Source organism: Leucoraja erinacea, chromosome 4 (assembly GCF_028641065.1).
Source record: "Leucoraja erinacea ecotype New England chromosome 4, Leri_hhj_1, whole genome shotgun sequence".
In the NCBI taxonomy this organism is placed as follows: Eukaryota; Metazoa; Chordata; class Chondrichthyes; order Rajiformes; family Rajidae; genus Leucoraja; species Leucoraja erinaceus.
This window is the reverse complement of record NC_073380.1, coordinates 92,135,614-92,143,243: the sequence shown is the minus strand read 5'-3', so window position 1 is coordinate 92,143,243 and position 7,630 is coordinate 92,135,614. Positions and strand designations below refer to the sequence as shown.

The 7,630-nt window shown below is 48.0% G+C and overlaps 1 pseudogene; it reads left to right on the top strand.

The window, feature by feature from the left end:
• Positions 1–7,076: 7,076 nt before the first annotated feature.
• On the top strand, positions 7,077–7,181 carry LOC129696806 (U2 spliceosomal RNA; annotated as a pseudogene).
• Positions 7,182–7,630: the final 449 nt, after the last annotated feature.

The window sequence follows — 7,630 nt, the reverse complement described above, 5'->3', positions numbered from 1 at the left end:
CTTCCTATTATACTCAGAGAACTGGTTTCTTCGTTAAATTATTTAATTCATTCAGTTTTACTGTAAAAAATTGGGTGTTTGATGGTTGAAACAGTCTTGGTGGGCTGTATTGTCCGTTTCCATGCTGCCTCCTACTTCACTTATCTGCTGTTGTGGTACCTGGTCAATATATTCAAGACATGAGAAAAGGCTTAATGCCTTTGCTACCTTAGACACAACGAAGGTATCTCTTTGAGGGGCCAGGTCACCAGGTCAGAGATTATGAAATATGTTAATTTTGTCAACTCATTCATTATTCAGCCAATAAAGTTTATGGTGCATTGGGAATATTTGTAATGTGGATGACGGTCATATAGACATAGATAGAGTCATTTCCAAAGGCATCCTCTACAACGTTTGATGTCCACATCACAGCTGTAAGGACAAAAGCTAGTGAAATATAAAGATGGATATGACACATGGGAGATGGCTGCCAGTTTTCAGGATGTCTGATGAATGACTGTTCATGAGGACATTGGAAAAGGTGAGGAGGAACTGAGGAGAAGGAACCGAGAAAACAGAGGCTGACTCATACTTTCTACGTCCATGTCCTTTACTAGAAGCAAGTGTAACAGAGATTGCCATTCCAGTGAGGTGCTCCTGAGCCATGCCAGACAATGTTCAATGCAGAGTTGCCCACCAAATCGCAGATAATCATCCCATGGTGAAATGCTGCCCTGCAGGATGAGATTACCATTGCCCGGAGTCTAAGACCTTTTGCAATGGAAAGTTGCTGGCTGTTTTCCAGCCAATAAAAAAATCTGGTGTGTTATGCCCCTGTCCCACTTAGGAATCCTGAACAGAAACCTCTGCAGACTTTGCGCCCCCCCCCCCCAAGGTTTCCGTGCGGTTCCCGGAGGTTTTTGTTAGTCTCCCAACCTGCTTCCACTACCTGCAACCTCCGGCAACCACCTGCAACCTCCGGGAACCGCACGGTTTCCGTTCAGGTTTCCTAAGTGGGACGGGGGCATTAGTTCTCACAGCTTTGATTCTAATGCAGTGAGGATGGGGTTGTTGCTCCAGTCCTATGCCCAGTTTTCCATCAACACTTTTCTGTAGCTGCCTGAGACAGAGCTAGCAAAATAAAGATGATCTATTTGTGCTCAGGCCCCCATATGGGGCTTCGATATATTACCTGGATCTAATTATCTCATCTCTGTTTGACAGAGAGGTTTCTTTCGAATGTTCTCCATCATCAGAAACTTCACCCATGCCTACAATGTTCTAAATTGTTTAAAACCACAAGGGAGATTATGTAGTGTGTTCAATATTCCGGGCTGTCTGATAGTTTGATGTATTTTTGGGTCTCCGGCACATTGGATGAACAAGTTAGAGCAAATCTTGCATTGACCTCAAAGTCTTTATGAGCTGCTCAAACATAATAGAGAGAAGCATGTGGGACCAGCAGTAATGTGCCTCTGGTTCGTAATGTAGTTTTGAATGAGGATGGCTATTGCTTAGCAACAAGACATCATTTCTAGCCATTGGCTTCCCTATTTATCGAACCAAGCCCATGTCATTTAGGACGTTCCTGTGCAGCCGCAGTCTCCACTGTTGTCATGGTTAAATATTTTTGTTGTTGTGAAGAGTTTTGTGCAAAAGCTGACAGCCGGCGCGACAAGTCGACAGATTTGTGACGCCTGTGGTCTGGATCCCGTGAACAAAGCTACCTCAAGTCCGAGCCTGTGACCTGAAAAAACAAACCTGGAATAAAATGGAGTCACCGCGCAAAAGTTAATTTGTTTCACTGTTGCATTTTGAAGGTCAAATTTCTCCCCTGTGTACACAAGCGATTATCTTGCCTAGTCGTCCATATAGCTGATGCCCACTTCAAATTAAGACCCACGTTGGAGAAGGGTACGTGGAGGTATTAAGCCCTTTGAGCACTTCCACAAGAGACTCCAGCAGGTGATGAAAAATTGTGGCCGGCCACGTGAAGTAGACCACCGTAACGAGAATAGAACTGGGACCAAAAACCTCTCATCCTCTCTCAATCCACTCAAAAAGGCCAACACTTAAATTTAATGTACAAACTGTACAGGCATATTTGAAAGCTACTTGGTGTTATTTTTTAGTCAAGGACATGGTGAAGTGTGAGATAGAGTCAGAGTCACATAAATGTGTCTTTGCTCCACCATGTCATGCCGACTTTTTTGCCCATCCTCACTAATCCCATTTGCGTGAATTAGGACCGTATCCATCCGTGCCTGTTTAAATGCCACTTAGATGTAGTTATTGTATCACAAACTAACACTATCATCACTGCTTATCATACTCTTTTCCTCTCTTTCTTTGCTTGTCTCATTTTCTGTTCTATTCTGTTAGATTTGAAACAAGAAGTTGTACATGAACTGTGATATCTCATTATGTATTAGGCACTTATGTACTACATTATTGTACTTACTTCTAATTAAAGATTAAAAAAAAAATGTAGTTATTGTATTTGACTACACCAACCCCTCTGACATCATGTTCCAGATATCAACTAGTGTTTGTTTTAAAACAAAACTTTCCCCTCAAATCCCTCGTAAAATTCTTTCCCCTCATCTTAAATCATGCCATCTTGTTTGTGGGGAAACCATGGGGAAAAAAAAGATTCTGACTATCTACTCTATCTATGTTTCTTATATTTATCTATACCTCTATCCCTCTAATGCCTCCGCTTCTGTTCATTCCAAGGATAATTAATCTCAGCCAATCCAATCTCTCCCCATAGCTAAAGTCATCCAATCCAGAAAGCATACTGGTAAATCTCCTTCAAACTCTCTCTAACACAATGACAGGTTCACCACCGATTTTCCGGCAACTGATAGTCCGGCACCTCCTGTAATCCGGGCAAACTTATGAGGGCACACTTGAAACCCCCTCCCCCGACGTCCCCTGGAAAATGGGGCACCCAGGCCAGGTGAGGCAGCTGACTTCAACCTCATCTGGACTTCCACGGGTGATTGGAAGGTTGAATTTGCCTCCTGTAGCAAGGGCTCTGGAATTCTGGCCCAGCCGGAGCCGACTTCCATGGCCAGACTTCCGATCGGTGGGTCAAATATGCCCCGTGTTCCGGATCTCCAGTCCCACCAGTCCCTCCAGCTTCCAGCCAGTGGATCCACTCCCATAGTCGATTCCCAAGGCCGACTACAGTCGAGACAGATCATTCCTGTATCGTTAGGCTACTGGAGTATTGCGACAGACAGCAGGGCAGCAGATGCACCCACTCTACCTCATTTTTCAGCAGATTTGACAAACCCTGGGTCAGCAGGGATCACCCTGGTAGTCCTGCCAGAAAAGAGGAGCCTCAGCCGCCAATCCAACCCTCATCAGGGCTTCCGAGGGCAACTTATGGCCAGCACCTGGGCTACCCATTCAAGGAAAGCAAATCCCGCTGTAAATTTAATTTACATTTAATATTTGTTTTATATACGTTTCTAGCATTCTAAAGCAAGCTTTAGAGACACGGGAGGGGTATAATTAATGATCAGAGGATGTTGCATCATTATTACATGATCTCTGTTCATCGGCAAAACGGATAATCCAGCAAGGCTCTGGATCCGAGTGTTGGAAAATTGGTGTTTGACCTGGTGACCAAAACTGTGCACCAGTGTTTTATAAAGTTGCAGCATCTATATTACTAAAAGTCTGATGTTGACCACTTTTGGCCCACTGTGCTGCGATTTCAGAGAAAACGCCGCCACCTACGGCCGTCATTTTGGCCACCTCGATCAGAGCCCACGTCTGCCTTCCTGGACCAGAGTATTTTTCCCATCGATGAAAGATCAGAGAGAAATTAATGTTTAAAAAAAAATCACCATTCTCTCTGCTGCCCCTGCTGGAGGGAGGGGGAGGGACTATAAAACCAGGAAGTGGTGTGCCTCTATCAGTCTCTGCAAGATGGAGGTCACTCTGAGCTCTGAATGACATTGAACAAATGTCTACACAACTGTGAGTACCCTTAATGTGGTTTGAAAATGAAAATATAGTTAGTTTGAAGTAAAAAAGCACTGCCTGCAAATGGTTGTTTGGGGGGTTTGGGTTGAAGTAAAAATGCACTCTCTCTCTCTCTCTCTCCCCCCTCCTCTCTCTCCCCAAATCTCTATCTCGCTATCCCTCTCTCTTTCTCCCCCTCTCTCTCTCCTCTCTCTCTGTCACCTGCTCTATATCTCCCCCAGATCGCCCCCTCTATCTCTATCTCACTCCCCCGTTCTCTATCTCGCCCTCTCTCCCCTCTCGCTCTCATTCCCCTCTCTCTCTCCCCCTCCCTCCTCTCCCCCCCCTCTCTCCCCCCCCTCCTCCCCTCTTCCCCCTCTCCTCCCCCCCTCCCCTCACCCTCTTCCCCCCCTCTTTCCTTCACCCCCTCTCTCCCCTCTCCTCTCCCCCCTCTCTCCTCCCCCTCTCTCTCCCTCCCCCTCTCTCCTCTTCCCCCCTCTCTCCTCTCCTATCCCCCTCCTCCTCTCCCCCCCCTCATCTCTCCCCCCTTCTCCTCTCCTTCCTCCTCCCTCCCTCATTCCCTCTCTCCATCTCTCCTTCTCTCCCTTCCTCATTCCCTCTCTCCCCTCCTCTCTCCCCTCTCTCCCCCTCCTCTCCCCCCCCCCCCCCTCCTCTCCCCCCCTCCTCCTCATATGCCATATGCCTTCTTCGCCATTCTATCTACCTCTGTCGCCATCCTCAGAGAACTATGGACTTAAACCCTGTGATCTCACTGTTCATCAACAGTCCTTAGCACCCTACCAATTACTGTAGCCGCCCAACACATATTTGATTTTCCAAAATGTATCTCCTCACATTTAGTTTTATTTCGTTTATTTTAGTTTAGTTTAGAGAGAGAACCCGAGAACAGGCCCTTTGGCCCATCAAGTCCACGCTGTCTAACGATCCCTCTGCACTAGCACTATCCTACATACTGAGGACAATTTGGAGTTTTTACCAAATCCAAAATAACCTATAAACCTGTACATCCTTGAAGTGTGGGAGGAAGCAAGAACTTGTGGGGAAAACCCACACGGTCACGGGAGAACAATCAAACTCCGTACAGATAACGCCCCTAGTCATGATCGAACCCGGGTCTCTGGCGTCATAAGGCTACCGCTGCACCAGTGAACCGGCCTGTTAGGATAAAACTTTATTTGCCAACACTTTGCCAAACTTCCCTCTGATCCATATCCAGCAGTAATCCTAGGCAGCCTACCCTGCTACTGCCAACACCACTAATTTCCAAGATGTTTAAGAAGGAACTGCAGATGCTGGAAAATCGAAGGTAGACAAAAATGCTGGAATAACTCAGCGGGTGAGGCAACATCTATGGAGCGAAGGAAATAGGCAACCCTCTGAGGAAGGGTTTCGACCCAAAATGTTGCCTATTTCTTTTGCTCCATAGATGCTGCCTCACCCGCTGAGTTTCTCCAGCATTTTTGTCTACCACACATTTTCATGTCATCTGTAAACTTACCAAATCATTCCTCCTCCATTCTCATTCAAGTTGTTAATATAGATCACAAACAACAAGGAGCCAGCCCTGATTCAGGCAGTACACCACTTGTCACAGACTTCCAATAAGAAAGACAACCTTCCACCACCACCTGGTCCCAGTCTTCCTTAAATGGGGGTATTGAACACCAGTGGTTCCTTTAACAGACTGTTAGCTACAGCCATTTCATTCACCCCATCAAATCTTATTTTTCTCACTCTGCATAGATTCCGTCTATTATTGAAAGACCTTGCCTGGTGATCTGGAGTTAAAATCCCCAAAGAGAAATTTCCGGTCTGAAGAAGGGTCTTGACCCAAAACGTCACCCATTCCTTCTCTCCAGAGATGCTGCCTGTCCTGCTGAGTTAGTTTTGTCTACCTTCTTTTATTTCAAATAAATGGAATGAACCTGAAATTAGAAAGTTAGTAGCAGGAATAGTGATCAATAATAGTGATGATAAAACAATCAGGTTATCATTAAAAGCTAATTTTACTTCGGAGTCACGTGAGTGACTTCGTGAAGAAGCCCGCTTCCACGCATGCGTGTCATATCGCTACACGCATTGCAACGAGTCACACAGGGGGGAACGGCGTTCCCCAGCGGGAGAATTTGAAAGTCGGGAACAGCAGGTAAGAGACTCTGCGTTCCTTTTTTCTACTTACCTTTTAGGAGGCTGCGGAAAGCTGGCGGGGAGACCCGTGGAGGGCGAGCAGCCGGCAGCAGCAACAGCACGAGTTTCCCTGGAGGGGAACAACCTGTGCCCGACTTTGCTCCCGCACCGGCAAAATTCACTTCTCGGCCGGGCGGGAAGCAAAGCAAAGAGGTCCCGTATGCCAGTCTTTAGCGAGACTGGCTTGGAACAGTCGCTAGCGGCCAGCGCGAAGGCTGCGGGACAGAGAGCAGGGACCAGCGCTGTAAGTACCCGGGGTACACAGCAGGGCTGGAAACGCTCAGCGAGTGCAGCGGCACTATGGAGTAGGAACTGGACGTCCGGGCTGAAAACCTTCTTCAAAAGGTAAGCACCGGGGTTGGTCCAGGGGATCCATAGGTACAGGAACTGCCGCGAATGGACCAGGCCCGTGAACACCGGGGTCGGTCCGAGCGGCTCGAACCCGACACGCAGGGAACAACGTTCACCAGCGGGAGTATGAAAAGTCGGGAACCGCAGGTAGGAGACTCTGCGTTTTCCTTCCACTTACCTTTAGGTGCAGACATGGACTGGGTCCATGTCAGCTGCAGAATGCCGGCGGGAGAACCGCGGAGTGCAGGCAGCCGGCAGGAGAGCAGTAACGGCAGCGGCAGCGGCAGCGGCAGCACTGGCAGCGGCAGGAGCGCTGTCAGCGGCAGGAGCAACGGCAGGAGCTGAGCTGGCAACGGCAGGAGCTGGCAACGGCAGGAGCAGCATGGGCACATCGATTCCCGGAGAGGGACAACACCGGTGCCCAACTTCGCTCCAGCACGGTGAGAAAATTCATTTCTCAGCAGCAAAGGACTTTGCAGTTGACTGGCTGCAATCTACTACAAGGGACCAGTATGTGAGTACCAGGGTCGGTCCCAGCGGGGTTTTTAGTTACAATAATCACTTCTGGGCCTTTTGGCTAAGATCAAGTGTAGTATCTGTTCTTATCAGTTTAATTCTGATTCATCCCTTATCTAGGGACCATATATTAAATAAAAACTATAGTAGCTGTTATCATCAGTTTGAATGTCTTATATGTCCCTTATCTAAGGACCATATAAGTAGGAGTGTCCAGAATTGAGGGCATTAGAGTGGGGTTGACCGGCTGCAACGACCGCAAGGGACCAGTACCGTCAGTATGGGGGTCGGTCCCAGGGGTCTAAGATAAAGGAGCAGCCAGGAGTGCTGAGAGCGTTGGAGCCGGGTTAAAGGAATAGATGGAAGCAGCTGTGCCAGTTATCCTCCACACCGGCCATATCCACTCCACGGAAGGCAGGACAAAACTGGAGAAGGAGGACCATGGAACAGCGGGCAGCCAGCAGCAGCCAGCGGCACTTGGATCATCCGTAGTGGGATCAGCTGTGCCCGATGTCGGCCCCGCACCGGCCAGATCCATGCGGCCGAGCGGTAAGGCTAGACACATATCAAACAAGGTAGTGGACTCAGAGGGTCC